Below are 15,794 nucleotides of genomic sequence, written 5' to 3'. Positions count from 1 at the left end.
CCAGTAGAGTCTGTGCATCTACCCCCAGATATCCCTGCTGACTTGTCACCCGGGAAAGGCTTAAGCCTTCCCGGGCGCCACCCCTCCCCGCCTTGCTACCCACCACCCCTCCCTGCCTCGCTACCCACCCGCCCCCTGAGCCCCCTCCATCGCCGCCTGCCACTGCCTGCCTCAGCCTACTCCACCGCATCATGGGCTCACTGAGGTGACCACAACATGGCTGCGGTGCCTGGGCTGCTCTTCTGGCTGTTCGTGCTCTGTCCCACCTGGCGAGTGCCGGGCCACCCGGACCCAAGCACCGGCAGGCGCTGCTGGAAGCACAAACTCTGTGCAGACTACGAATGCACCAGTGAGTGAGCAGGCGGGTGGGCGGCCCGGGGTCTCTGCGGTGGCTCTTTGGGGCTGCATGGGGCTCCGATCCCCTGGTCCCCAGCCCTGCGGTCTGGGCTAGGGGTTCGAAGGACAACGGGTGGGGTGCAGGAGTGACAGAGCCTCGGGACCCTGTGTGTGTCCCCTCCGGCTCTGCCGGCGCCCTCCTACTTGTTGCCAGCGTTTTATTTTTCTCTACTGACTGAGGCGGGGGTTGGGAAAAACTCAGAGCGCATTGAAAGTGCATTCTCAGAAAACACTATGGATGGTAGGAACAATTTTTGGCTCAGAAGAACCATCCTCATGCAGATAGTCAAACAGATAATGCTCAGGGTGAACAAACTTCATTTGAACTTTTTGAAGAAATACTACCAGATAAATTGAAAGTGCCAGAAAGTGAAAGCAACAAAACCAGCAACATTTCTCAGGTCTCAAACGAACAGGAGAAGACTGATGCTTATAAACTTTTGAAAAAAGAAATGACATTCGACTTGAAAACCAAATTTGGCTCTACTGCTGATGCACTTGTGTCTGATGGTGAGACGACCAGACTGGTGACTTCATTAGAAGATGATTTTGATGATGAGGAATTGAATGCTGATTATTATGCATTTGATAAGGAAGAAGAGGAGAATGAGGAAAGCTTTGGGGAGCCCCCGTTACTAACCTTTATAAATGAAGAAGACATGAAATTCACAGTGGAGTTTGGAGTGGAGAAATATTCAATAGGTGAAGAGCAGAATTCAAATGGAGAAGATAAGGCTGAGGTAACTCTGCCCCCGGGCATCAAGGATGATGATAAAAATATACTGACAACCTTGGAGGATACTTTATTTATTGGCACAGGTGGTGATGAGAAAACAGATATGATGGATTTGGAGAATTCTTATTCAGAAGAAGAAAAAGAAGATGAGGAAGATTTAGTCCCAGATAGAAAAAAGAAGAAACCACAAGCAGCAACAGATTATATTTATCCTGAAAGTGCAGAATATGGTCTTTTTGTGGAAACCTCTAAGACAGATAATGATGAAGAGCCAAAAGTGGACATCGAACTTCATATTAAAGGAAAAGAGACAGATGTTCAGGAGATGTTTAGGTTCCACCACAAAGTGATGTCAATGACCTCTATAGGTAAAATCTTCCCAAATGTCATTTAATGTGTCTCAGGTGCTGAGATGCTGAGGCAATGGGGCAGACTTCACCAGCAGTCAAATTCATAGACCAATAGTGAATGGAGGGCCTGGGGTTATAGCTCAGTGGTAGAGCACTTGTCTAACATGTGAGGCACTGGGTTTGATTCTCAGCACTGCATACAAATAAATAAAATAAAGGTCCATCAAAAACTAAAAAAAAGGGCTGGGGATGTGGCTCAAGCTGTAGCGCGCTCGCCTGGCAAGCGTGCGGCCCGGGTTCGATCCTCAACACCACATACAAACAAAGATGTTGTGTCCGCCGAAAACTAAAAAATAAATATGAAAAAAATTCTCTCTCTCTCTCTCTCTCTCTCTCTCTCTCTCTCTCTCTCTCTCCTCTCTCAAAAAAAAAAAACTAAAAAAAAAATTAGGCAAAAGCTTAAAAGAATAGTAGTGAATGGAATCTCAGGGTTGAGAAAGACCTTAGAAGCAACTGGTCCAACTTCTTAATAACTGCATGTTGGACTCCTGCTGTTTAATCAAACGTACCCCAGGCTCATGTAACTCATACTGAAATTCCACCCCTACAAGCTCTCAGTTCTAACTGGAATTCTACCTCATTCACAGAGCCTCAGTGCAGGTCTGTACCCAATTCCCTTTAGTCTCTCTTGGTATTACTGTGTTCTTTTTAAATAGCTGTCATCTGTTCATTCAATGAATAATTGTTGAGTATCTCTGCCAGGTGCCAGATGCTGTGTTAAGCCTTGGCTCATTCCACCTGCAAATCTGCAAACCAAGACTCCCTCTTTCAGCTTTCCTAAAATTTTAAACACAAAGTTTCACCAGCACTAAATTCATGTTTGTTGAATGTGACCCTGTCTATATATCTCTGGTTTTAAAATTTCTCCTTGAATAAATATTGTTCTGGTAGCAGTTGTATGGCCATGGAAGTAGTGGAGAGTAGACTGGAGAATGTTCATTTTATAATTGAAGGGTCTGACAGCTCTAATTAGGATTTTGAAGTTTTCTTCTCTGTGTTAATTGTCTTTAGGAGAGCCACATATTCCAGGCACTGTGACTCTAAGTGAAACACTCAATGAATATTGAAACTGAAGAGAGACAATTCTTATACTATAGCATAAAATAAAGTAACCATTTCCCCTTTCAATTTTAGAGCTACTTATAACAGAAGGTACTCCTGTTGATGCTGCTGATACAGAAAACCAACTAGAGATAAAGGTAGAAGAGCCAGCAGATGCCACCCTTTTGGACAGCATACTTTTCTTGTTACATTCATTCTTGCTTTATTTGTCTAAGATGGTAAGTTTGACATAGTTTCTTCAATTAGAATGTTGATTATTTATTAGTTTGTAAGTGGCTTCTGGTCATGAAGTGAAGAACTTAAAATGTCTTTATGAAAATGACTCCTGACCCTTTGAGTAGATAGCTCCAGAAACAAAAGCCATAGGGGTGTGGCTTTAATGGCTACTTGGTTTAGCACATGAGGAAGATTTGCTGTCTACCAAGGCTGGTCATTTGCACACCTGTAAAAACTTGGTTCTTCCCCTCAGAACCTTTCTTTCTGGCAGGGAGATAACAGCATTCACTTGAAACACAGTAAGATAATGGCAGAAAGAGAGGTATTTATTTGATGGTAGAACATTATTGTCCATAAATGCATTTATTATGGTTGGAAGGGTGATCAATAAGGTCATAAAGTAGTTGAGATGTGTTTGAAGCACAGGCAAAGGGCAAACAGGAGTCTGACATGTGGTTTGTTGTTGATTAGATAGGCTGGGTTGGAGGATGGTGGGGGAAGCTGGTAGTCAGAAGAAATGTGTTCAGAGAAATGGAAACATGAAGAAAAGGATATTTGGGTAGGGCTGGAGAATGTGAATAGTTGGTGTTGTAAAGTGTGAAGTTGGAAGGGGATGGTCTGTTGGAGAGGCCAGCAAATCTTAAAGGAAGTCATGAGCCAAAGTCGCATTAGACCATTAATAGTGGGGATCCTTAGAAAGTTTTAAGAATGAAAGGAATTAGGTTAGATCTGTTTCTTAGAGTCACTTAAGACTGATCTTTCTAAAGAAAATCATGATCCAAACAAGACATTTAATCTGTCTAGAAGCTTATCTAAGCATTTTAGGGCTTACCTCCCCCCCATTGGTATTTGTTGATATTGGACTTTTAGAATTTAATTATAGGAATGAGAAAGCTTTTAGAGGTTGGAGGATAAGATGGTCCTAGGGCCATTGTGACAGTAATCCTCCTAAACTGAAGTTGTTTCCTGTAGATTGTGTTATTTCAAGGCTTGAGTAAGAAAGATGATGATGTTGTTTTCCTTGTAAAATGTATAAATTTTGTAGCCAGGTAGATCTGGTTTCAAATCCCAAGGTTATCATTTAGAAGTTTGGGCAAATAACTAAACTTTTGAAAAAAGTTTTCCTCATCTGAAAAATGTAGATAATGCTTACTCCAATCATAAGAATTTAATGATTTGACAAGGTAAAGTGTCTGGTGAGGTGTCTGGCATTTTGAAGGGTTTTACCCCCACGTACCCCCTAATTCTCATGTAGGCAGTCAGAAGGTGGTATAAAGACAATGAATATTCCTGGGGAGGAAAGACCACCAGGGTGGAAAAGATGTGGTGGGGAGAAACAAATCATTTTTCAGTTGGCTCCATGTTTGTTCATGATGGTGGCAGCCACCTGAGTAAGAGGTATATAGAAGCCAGGCAGTTAGAATAGTGATATTTCCAGTGATTAAAGCAGTCTTCCACAGTCATAATTTGATTATCAGAATGAATCAGCATCACTTGGAAAGTTAACAGCCTCACGATATGGGAAGGATTACTTTATTCATATTTTTAGGTATGCACAGAGCCCTCCTCTAGTTCTAGGTCGGGGGACACGAATGTGGTGCAGGTATGGTCAGTGATTGTACGGTGATAGGTAAGACATAGATGTGAGTGGTAAAGAAGAGGCACAATGTTAGGAGACTGATTTGAAAGGAGATTTCAAAAAGGCATTTTGATGGCCCAGTATGTACAGGACATTGTGCGAGGACTAAAAGAGTCTAACAGGTGTAAGGCATGATTGTGATTTTTGAAAGCCTTAAGAAAAGGACTTAACAAATATATGCAAAAATTATGAACAAGTCAATGTAAAATCTTAAACAAGTAGTATGATATCTGATAGGACTGGAGAGTAATAGGCTCTGATGTGTTTGGGAGATGTGCACCAATCAGATTCATTGATCAATGGAATCTTAGTAGAATCTTGGTGTTAGAAGAAACCTTGGAAGTCTGCTAGTCTAGTTTCTCATTCATTGCTGTAATTTTCTTTACTGTGGCCCTGACGAGTAGTTATGAGGCCTGTACACCAGTATTTCCTAGCATGAGTCACTCTCTTACAAGGCTATATGTTCTTCTGTTGTCTAGTTCATCCTTGTATTGACTCCAAATTTTCCTTCACATGATTTTCTCTATAAAATTGAATTCTTTTCTACATAGAAATCCTTTAAATATTTGAAGTTATATCTTAATTTAAAAATTATTTTTAGTATTTTTATCATGGAAACTTTCAAATAAGAGCAGAGAGAATAGTAGGGGACTATAGGTAACCATAACATACTGTCCATTTCAGAATACTAGAAGAAAAGATTGTGAAAGTTTTACCATAGAGAAATGATGTTTGAGGAGGTAGATATATATTTAACCTGATTTAAACGTTACATAGTGTATACATGCATCAAAATGTCATGTTACCTACTTCAATAATTGTAGTGTTTGTTTCTATGTACTAGTTAAAGAATAAATTTAATTAGAAAAGCTTTAAAGAAAAGCATAGAGAATAGTATAATGAACCCACGGGCCATCACCCAACTTAACAGTAATTCCTTGATAGCCAATATCAGTGAGGTTTTTTTTTAATTTGTTCTAATTGGTTATACATGACAGCAGAATGCATTTCAATTCATTGAATATAAATGGAACAAAACTTTTCCTAGTTGTACACAACACATGTGTAGTCCTACATGTACCTCGGGTAATCAGGTTCATCTCATTCTACCATCTTTCCTATCCCTATGCCCCCTCACCTGTCCTACCTCCCCTCTGCCCAGTCAAAGTTCCTCCATTCTTCCATGCCCCTTGCCACCCACCTCACCCCCATTATGGTTCAGCATCCACTTTCAGAGAGAACATACAGTTTTTGGTTTTGGGGATTGGCTTACTTCCCTTAACCTGATATTCCCATTCACCCACAGATGCCATAATTTTTTCTCTTTTAATGCTATAAGTAATATTCCATTTCATATATGTACCACAGTTTCTTTATCCATTCATCTGTTGAAGGGTTGGTTCCACAAAACTATGGAATGCTTCACAAATGTGGGTGTCATCCTTGCTCAGGGACCATGCTAATTTTTTCTGTATTGTTCCAATTTTAGAATATGTGCTGCCAAAGCAAGCACACTCTGAGTTTTAACAAATGTAGATACCCATATAAAAACTACCATAATCAAGATATAGAACAGTTTTTTCACTAGAAAAGGGGTTTCCTTGGGATCCTTCCCAGTGAGTTCCTTCACCACCTGTTTCAGGCAACCACTGATAAGTTTTTTTTTTTTAAACTATAGATTCATTTTTCCTACAGTACTATTTCATATATATGCCACTATAAGTGGACTCATATCTAGGAGTGCAATTGCCTCCTACGTTTAATGTATGTTTTTATCTTATGTGATACTGTCAAGCCATGCTAAAAATGACTACAATCATTTTATACTTCCACCAGCAATTTAGGAGACTTCCACTTGACTTCATCTTCACTAGCACTTGGGCCATTCTAGTGGGTATGTCTTTGTGAGTTTATTTCCTGATAATTAATGATACTGAGTGAACTTTTTTTTCTTTTGAGATAGGGTCTCACTAACTTGCTTAGGTCCTTGATAAGTTGCCAGCCTCAAACTTGGGATCCTCCTGCCTCAACCTTCTTTTTTTGTTGTTTTTGTTTTAAAGAGAGAGTGAGAGAGGAGAGAGAGAGAGAGAGAGAGAATTTTTAATATTTATTTTTTAGTTCTCGGCGGACACAACATCTTTGGTATGTGGTGCTGAGGATCGAACCCGGGCCGCACGCATGCCAGGCGAGCGCGCTACCGCTTGAGTCACATCCCCAGCCCCTGCCTCAACCTTCTGAGTTGCTGGGATTACAGACATGTGCCATGATGCCTGGATCAAATACTTCTTCATGAGCTTGTTGACCATACTGTTTTTGTATGTCAACTCTCTCTGGCTAGCTGGAATCCAGACTTCTCTCATCTCAGTGCCAACTGTGGGATTGGTTAGCTTATAGTTGTTCTTGGCCCTCACAGGTACTGCTTAGAATGTAGCCCCAAACTGAAGACCACCTCCATGCAGATTTCTGGAACTCTTTTTCTTGTGGCTCCCATCTTTCTGGTAGTTTTCTCTACATATTTTTGGCTGCTTAATCTCCTGGAACTCTGGTCTCTCTCTGCACAGTGAGACTGTTATGCCCCATTTGGGTTCTCCTTCCCAAACTGAGGTCTAGAGGGTGCCTCCAGGTAGAATGCTCACCTATTTGTTCTCCTGCTCTTAGGGGTGACAGTTGCATGTCCCTTGTGGCTTTCTATCTGAAAAATAGCTCTTTAAAAATATATTTTGACTGGGCATAGTGGCACATGCCTTAATCCTAGCGGCTCGGGAGGCTGAGACAGGAGGATCACGAGTTCAAAGCCAAAAGTGAGGTGCTAAGTAACTCAGTGAGACCCTGTCTCTAAATAAAATACACAATGGGGTTGAGACTAGGGATGTGGCTCAGTGATCAAGTGCTCCTGAGTTCAATCCCTGGTACCAAATATATATATATGTAACTTTTTGCAATAATTGAAAAAATATGTTTGTGGGACTTCTAGGATATATTATAGTTTTGGTGAATAAATGACATCCCCTGGTACAACAATTTAACCTGTTTTCTCTATTGCTTTTTTTTTTTTTTTTTTTTTTGGTGGTGCTGGGGATTGAACCTCGGGCTCCATGCATTCTAGGCAAGTGCTGAGCTAACAACCTCAGCCTCTGTCTGTTGCTTTATATTCCTTGCAAATTGGTAGTCAGGTTTAGGTTCAATTCAGAATAGTAAGGTATTCTTCTAGCATTATCAAATGATACACAAAGGGGCTTGAAATCTTTTTAACTTTTATTTGTCAATATGATTATCATGCATTTAAAAATATTTGGTGTGTTTAATCCAATTAGGAATAGTAATTGTTCTTACCTGATGCTCCATTCCCCCCCCCCTTTTGCCTTGTAGAAGCCTCTTTATCTTGGCTCCTGGGACCCTTTGCCACCACCTAGTGGTCATTGTTACCTATTTTCCTTGCTTTTGAAGTATGAGATGTTCCACGTTCATCTTAAACATTTCCTGTCCAGACCTTGAAGGAACTATTTCTCTAAAATAACTTTGGTTCCTTTCAATAAGAAGTCATATTTAGAGGCTACATTCCAAGTACTAGGATTGCTTATTGCTCAAATTGACTGTCATTTGTAGGCCTTTTTAGTGAACAAAGCACAGAAATATGTGGGGGTTTTTCATCATGTCATTTAGATAATTCCCATGAAAATTCAGGATGCTAGAGATTTTACTTCACTTCATCTATCTTAGATTTGTGTTTTCTTTCTCTGATGTTGGAGTTCCAGTTTTCAATGACATCAATATAATTGTTTACAGTATTGTGCCACTTAATGACATTTTGGTCATTAGTGCATAATAATGGAGCTAAAAAATTCTTGTCACCTAGTATTTTTAATATCTTTTCTGTGTTTGATATGTTTAGATATATAAACATTTACAATGTTACAATTGTCTACAGTATTCAGTATAATAATATCTTATAGGTTTTTATCCTCAAAGCAATAATATACCATATATGAATACCTAAGTGTGGAAATGGCTATATTTTCTAGGTTTGTATAAGTATACTCAATGATGTTTGCACACTGAAATTGCCTACGATGTGTTTTTCAGAATTTATTCCCATCATTAAGCAACATACGACTATATTTATATTATTTAAAATACTTTCAGAAATGTATTCCTGAAATGAAATGAAATTCTCTTGTCTTTAAGCTATATCCCACTAAGGTGTGTTTCAAATAACTCATTTCTGTGGTTTGTCACCAAGTTGATATCACAGGTTGTTTCGTTTTTGCTTTCAATATTTAGGTATTACTTTTTAAGATTTTTTAATTTATTTTACAATTATTTAAATATTTAGAAGAGCCAAAGTTAATTTGTAAAAATAAGTTGTTTCTGTTATTTTGTACTGGTGATTGAACCCAGGGCTCCTATCCACTGAGCCACATACCTTGCCTTTTTATATTTATTTAGAGATAGTTCTCACTAAGTTGCATAGGGACTTGCTAAGTTGCTGAGGCTAGCTTTGAACTTGTGATTCTCCTGCCTGATTTTGAAAGAACTCTAGCTTTTGTCCCAGTTCTGTCTATCCTGATGTTACTCTCTTTTATAGTTAACTTTAAAAATTTATTTCATTATGTATTCTGCTATTAAAAAAAAATAAGCAAATGAGAAAAGGGATATGTAACTCAGTGGTAGAGCACTTGCCTACCATATAAGAGGCCATGTGTTCAATCCCCAGCACCATAAAAAGAAAAAGAAAAGCAAATGATTTTTACATCTAGCTATGATAGGTTTATATAGGTACTGGCTTCACCTTCCCAACTGAAACAACTAAAATAAATATGAAAAAAAACCCACAAACATAAAATTTGAAGATCAAGCAACATTGAAGATCAAGCAACAAAGAATGGTTCTGGAAACATAAGGAACAAATGCTATGAGCTCTATAGTTGTCCCAGCTTTTACTATGTTAAGAGATTCCCAAGCCATGACAAAGAAGGGGAAGTCGGGCAGAACCAGAGGATACCATGAATTGAGAGATGGTGCTGAGATTCCAGGAAAACCAAAGTGACTAGAATTCACAGGGTGGAGTAACAAAAGAAGGTTTCTACATTGAGAGACAATTCTTGAAATTTGTGAAAGGCTCCCTGAGTGTTCAGCAGAGTATTGATCAGCACATAAGTGTGATGAAACTGCTTAGCAAGTCAGAGAAACAATCTTAAGTGATTAGAAGGAATAGGTCCTAACACAGGGACCAGAATAGCACCTGGAAAAAACTATCTAAGGAAGTTGGGTAGAATAATCAGAAGGGTGTTACCTCGGACTGACTATTACAATTTATGTCATACCTAACAAATATTCAGACCCAAGAGACTCAAATTGTTTCCAGTAATTTAACTGTATACAAAATATTAAGAACAGTAATTCGTAATGTATGGCATCGAATCAAAGCTTACCAGGCATGCAAAGAAGCAAGAAAAATACAATCCACAATGATGAGGAGAAGAATCATCCAATCAAAGCCAACTGAGAACTGGCGGAGATGTTAGAATGAGGTAATGGCATTTTTTTAAAGTTATCACTATTGTATTTCGTGTGTTAAAAAGGTAAAAAGAGATATAGAAGATATATTTTAAGAAAATCAGACTTCTAGAGTTGAAAATATATGATAAATACAGTGGATGGGATTAATGCCAGAATAAGCATTGCAATGAAATTGTTAGTGAACTTGAAGACATAGCAAGAGAAGTACCCCGAATGAAACACAGAATATAGTGGAGTGATACCTTTAATATATTTGAAGAGCAATAATGTTGGCCGATAATATCGTGCCCAGTGAAATATCTTTCTAAAATGAAGACTTGTACTTACATACAAGCTGAAAGAATTCACCCTACACTTGCACCAAGACAGCAGATGGAAATAATGGAATAAAGGAGTAAAGAAAATGGTTACTGTGTGCATAAATGTTTAAAATAATTTTTCTTATTTGAACATTTTAAAAAGTCATTGACTGTTTAAAGACAAATATCAGTGTAGTATGGGACTTAGAAAACATGTAAAGTAAAATACATGACAACAGTATAAATCTCAGAAGGGTAGTAACTATTGTAACGTTCTTATTGAATATGTGAAGTAATATAGTATCATCTGAAGGTAGATTGTGACAAATTAAAGATGTATATTCTAAACTCTGAAGCACTAAGATTAGAAAACAGAGTTATAGCCAATAGAGGAATAATAAGCCAATAGAGGAATCACTAAAAATACCGATAGTGGTATTTCTGCAAAAGAAGACAGAAAGAAAGAAAAGAAAAAGAACAAAGAACAGAAGGAACAAATAGAAGATTATATTAAGATTACACCTATGTACAGCAGTAATCCAGGGACAGGTAAGCGTCTTTCCTTCTGGAGTCCTTTCATTTGGACTCTTCCGCTTGGCTCTCCTTGAGCTGTCCCCCGCTGGGCTCTGCAGTTGGTTCTTTCCGCTCCCAGCCCCACCCCTCGGCATCCTCCATCTGCTCACTGCAGTCCGCCCAGTGGCTTTCTCTGATGACGCATTTTACGTGCTTTGGGCAAAAAGCGCCTGTGGAGGAAGGCAAAGTTCACTCCCAGTACGCGCCCCCTGCGCTGGGTCCTCCCAAAGTAGGAAACAGTGAAAGACAGGGTCCTGTGCTGTTCTGCAGGGAAGCATCACTTCCGCTCAGCTGTCCCTACACCATGGACTCACAGTACCTGCCACTGTGCTTCCCCGGGGGACCCGGAGCTCCTGGGACCCCTGTCCATGCTCTACGCAGCCCTCATAGCCAAGCTACTGGAGGTGACGGTCCCATTCCCAGGGAGGGACCCCAGCTCTGGCAGGCGGCGGGTGGCTGAGTTCTGGCGGAGTGGGTGCACTGACTGTCGCTGCGACGGAGAAATGGAGTGTGTCAGGCCCAAGGCAGGCAGGACGTGACTGTATTGTTAAGCGAGGCCGGTGAGAGTGGACTTGAGCTTTCCCCACTTGCACTTTTTTTTTTTTGACGGAATAGAGGTGACAACCTCATGGTATGTTCCGAAATGCAGCCAACAATCCAAACAGCTAACGTTACTACAGGTCTTTTCCCTACGGAGACTGCTGGGGAATTGGGCCCAGATGACAGTTATCTGGTATTACCTGTAGAGGGCGGTGAAAACGGAAGAGTAGGCAGGTGTTTACTACACTGCCTTTGAGCAACCATTTAAAATTAGGCTTTGAATTTTATAGAAGGATGTTAAATTCAGAGAAGTTTATCTAAGCCAGTTTTCAAGAGTTGTCTGAAATTACATGTCACTTATCTGTTTATATAAGAGTGGAATGGAAGTAAGATATAAAATCTTATACATATATCATCATTGTTTTTATTTGTTGCCATAAAATTAATTAGTTCTTTCATATATTTAAGTTTTTGTCTTAAATGAATTTTTTAAATTCTAAAAACCAGGTTATCAGAGAAAAGAATGATCCAGAGGGATTCTAGCCAGGTGTTAGACAATGTGATGATATAGGGCCTGTTACAAACTGGAAATGTATGCTCAATTTAAAGTATTTAGATTCGGGCTGGGGTTGTGGTTCAGTGGTAGAGCGCTTGCCTAGCATACATGAGGCACTGGGTTCAATCCTCAGCACCATATAAAAACAAAACAATGTGTCCACCCTAAAACTAAAGATACATAAATATTTTTTAAAAAGTATTTAGATTCATTATACTTGAAAACACTGCAAGAGAACAAAAAATATGAGACTGCCAGTATCCTCTCTCTTGAAGACGCTATTGGAAAATATTGAGGAGGTGGATTTCTGATGAGGAGGTTGGTTTAGAATTGCCATGATTCTTTGTGACTGTTTTGTTATAAATTTAAGGTTTCCCATTTTTTCTAATTTGTCTGTTTCAGCTGTTTACTACATTGCCTGATGATACTCAACCTGGGCCTGATTTTTATGGACTACCATGGAAGCCTGTAGTTTTCACTGTTTTCTTTGGGATTGTATCCTTTGTCATTTTCTTTCGGAGAACTGCTCTTATTGTGAGTAAATTGACTTACTTATACCTTAGCACATAAGCACAAGGATTATTTTATATAGTCACTGGCCCCCCCTTTTTTTTCTTTTTCAGTTGCTAAAACACAAATTAGTGGTTTAAGTTAAACTAACCTTATAAAATAATTTAGTGTGGGTGCAGTTGGTAGAACTGGTAATTCTTACAGCCATCCTAACCAGTAGTTTCATATGTATCAGAAGTCTTAAAAATGGGATAAAAGATGGGATAGGTTAGATAAATATCCTTTTATGTAGCATATATGTCTAGTAATCTATCTTAAAGAAATAACTATGTTTTGAAGATTTTGGTAATGTTTTTCAATGGAATAGTGTATTAGATTGAAGACTTAGCACAACATAATTCATTTAGGGGTTATTGTATGTTTGATTAATGGAATAGTAGGCAGATTTATTTATTTCAAAGCTTTGAGGTACAGAAAATGCTCACAATTAAATGTGAAGTGGGAAAAAAAGCAGAAACTAAGATTTAAATGTTGATGAACTGTATGTTAATATAAACACATATAAAAAGGGGGAAATGCTGCAAAGAAATACAGTAAAATGAGAAAAAGGAGATGAGATAATTTTTCCAGTCTTTTATATAAATTTTTCCCAGATTTTATGATTTGATCATATGTTCAGAAAATACCTTTTTATTTGGAAGTATAGATTATGTGTTGTCCAAAAATCCATTAAATGTTTTGTTCATTAAGTTTTTTTTTCCTGAGCAGAATTAGTCTATCTCTGTGTATGTGTGTACATATATGTATAAGTGTGTGTGTGTGTGTGTGTGTGTGTGTGTGTGTAGGCTTATACATACTTATGTTTGTACTGTAGGTTATTCTGTTTCATAGTTATTTAACATAATTGGAAGAAAATTATTTTAGGTAAATGGACTGTGCATATGAAAATCCTAACATTTAAAGAGGCTAAAAGCATTGGATACAAATCTTTTCAAATCTGAGTGTTCTTTTTCTGATTTCTTAATTATTTCAGACATATGATTGTTAAGATAAGTTTCCTCTCCTTGTACAATTGAGTGTAAAATCTCTTAAAAAGTATTCCCTTCTTAAATAGAAGAATCGTTTGCCTGGATTCCTGTGAGGAATTTTCTAATCTCATTGAACTTTGTCTCAGCTAAAAGGAAAAAGGAAATAGAAGGATAAAGAGAAGGGAAAAACATGAAACCATTTTATATTTCTCCCTCTTGTTTCTTTCATTTCAAGAACCGCGGTACCTGTTTCTCTTTTCACTAGGTTATGTGGGATCTGGTTCCTAGCTTGTTGCTCCTCAGTTTCAGCATTTGACTTTGGAACTTTAGTCCCTACCTTAGATGACTGCTTTTATGCTACTTCCCATTTTCCTCTGTTGTCATTTTGAGTAAAAGTTTAGCAAGGCTATGACATTAAAGAAATGTTCATTTATTTCTGTGTTGGAGTTTTCTGAATGCAATTTCCTATTACAAAGATCCCATGGATGATCCATGGACACATCTGAGTATCCCATCACCATTTATAACATTTGAAAGGACAAGTAATATGCTAAGTTACAAAGAAATTTAGTGATGTTTTTAAAAATATTTCTGCTTAGGTTTTATTATCAGGCAGTTTATTGCTGTCTTTTGGAAATGATTGTTTTTGTCCTTTCCAGAATATGTTAATTGTCATTTCTCTTGTTGCTTGTGCATTTTCTTCTAGCAGTCTTCCCTTTCAGATTTCTTGCTATATATATATAGTGGTTTGCAGAAATAAGATGATGTAGCCTCTTAGTTTCTAAATTCAGCCAATAGCCAAATTTAAATTGGAGTTCTAAGATGTTTTCTGGTGAGTGAAAGTGGCATATCTTAGTACAAAGATTATGCCTTTAATATTGTTTCCTCAGATTCCTTTTGAATAGTCATTGTTTCTAGACTTTATCCTGGTTATTTAGAATTGTCAAGTAAATGATTTTGAGGACACACACACACACACACACACACACACACACATATACACACACACATCTTTACTGTGAAATAAGGTACATATCTTAGTGTTTTTATGTCAGAGGCTATTTATGAAATATCACTACCAATTAAATTTAAAAGGCTTGTTAACCTTTACTTATTTTTAATCCTATTAATTATTATCCTGAACCAGAATGTTATTAAATTCTCACTTGGTTATGATTCTGACTGTTGTTTTAGGAATGCTGTTTCTATTGAGCAGATGTTTGACATCAAATTTAATCTTTTTTCTCTCTTCTAGGTAAAAGATAGAGTATATCAAGGTAAATTTTTAGGTTTCTTAAACTTGTAATAACCCTTTGTATTGGTGTTTGATGTGTGTTTTATGTATGTTAGAAGTAGATAGAGTGAATTTTAATGTCTATTATCTTTTTTACCTCCTGAAAATTTTACTATTCCTAGGTTGCTAGCATGGATAATAGAGTAGATGATGATGGTTCCAACTCTGAGATAGGAGATAAAGAGGAGAAACAAATTGTGGATAGGGAGATGATGATAAGTTTTAATTTGGGGCAGATTAACTTTGAATATTGATGTAATGCAGATGTGTTACATTTGAAGAATATTTCTATGCTAATGATTTAGTCATGCATGAAGTAATTGAGTAGATAATTTAAAGAATGGCAATGTGAATCAGTATGTTTTCATTTCTGTTTTTCTTTGCAAAGAATGAAATGATTCCATTTTCTGAAAAGAGAGTGTTTTGAGAAGGGAGGAATATCAAGCTACAACACTTTACTGTATTTCCCATCTGTCAAATAAGCTTAAATTGAAATATCATTTTGGATGGGAGGGGTACCTGCGATTGAACTCTGGGGCACTCTACTGAGCCACATCCCCAACCCCCTATATTTAGAGACCAAGTCTCACTTAGTTGCTTAGTGTCTCGCTCTTGCTGAGGCTGGCTTTGAACTTGGGATCCTTCTAGCTCAGCCTCCTGAGCCACTGGGATTACAGGTGTGCACCACTGCGCCCAGCAAAATATCATTGTTCTTATATTTTTCTTAAATTTTAATAATTTTTATACTCTTATTGCTAATAAGCATAGATTGCTTTTTAAAAGCATAATAGTTATGCTAAGAAGTATTTCCTCATAGTACCATATAACATGTCTTTGCTTTTAGTAGATTGAGTAATTGAATTTCATTTAGTGATTGTAATAATCTTGTGTATTTCCCCCTTTTAGTCAATGAACAGCAAATTTCCAAAAAGGTGAACAATTTCATGAAAGAAAATGAGGAACTAATGCAGAAATTGTCAAATTATGAACAGAAGGTATAATTATTCTTTTTCTT

At 37.8% G+C, this 15,794-nt stretch overlaps 1 non-coding gene and 1 pseudogene across 1 annotated transcript; one reads left to right on the top strand and one right to left on the bottom strand.

Annotated features, from left to right (window-relative positions):
- The first annotated feature begins 216 nt into the window (after nt 1–216).
- The window catches only part of LOC144252997 (transport and Golgi organization protein 1 homolog), a 31,608-nt pseudogene continuing 16,030 nt past the window's right edge, over nt 217–15,794 (top strand).
- On the bottom strand, nt 5,866–5,972 carry LOC144253011 (U6 spliceosomal RNA). The gene has a single exon (XR_013343100.1). It is a non-coding gene; the product is annotated as a U6 spliceosomal RNA (small nuclear RNA).

Source organism: Urocitellus parryii, unplaced genomic scaffold (genome assembly GCF_045843805.1).
Source record: "Urocitellus parryii isolate mUroPar1 unplaced genomic scaffold, mUroPar1.hap1 Scaffold_83, whole genome shotgun sequence".
NCBI classification, from domain to species: domain Eukaryota; kingdom Metazoa; phylum Chordata; class Mammalia; order Rodentia; family Sciuridae; genus Urocitellus; species Urocitellus parryii.
This window is presented reverse-complemented; position numbering and strand designations above follow the sequence as displayed.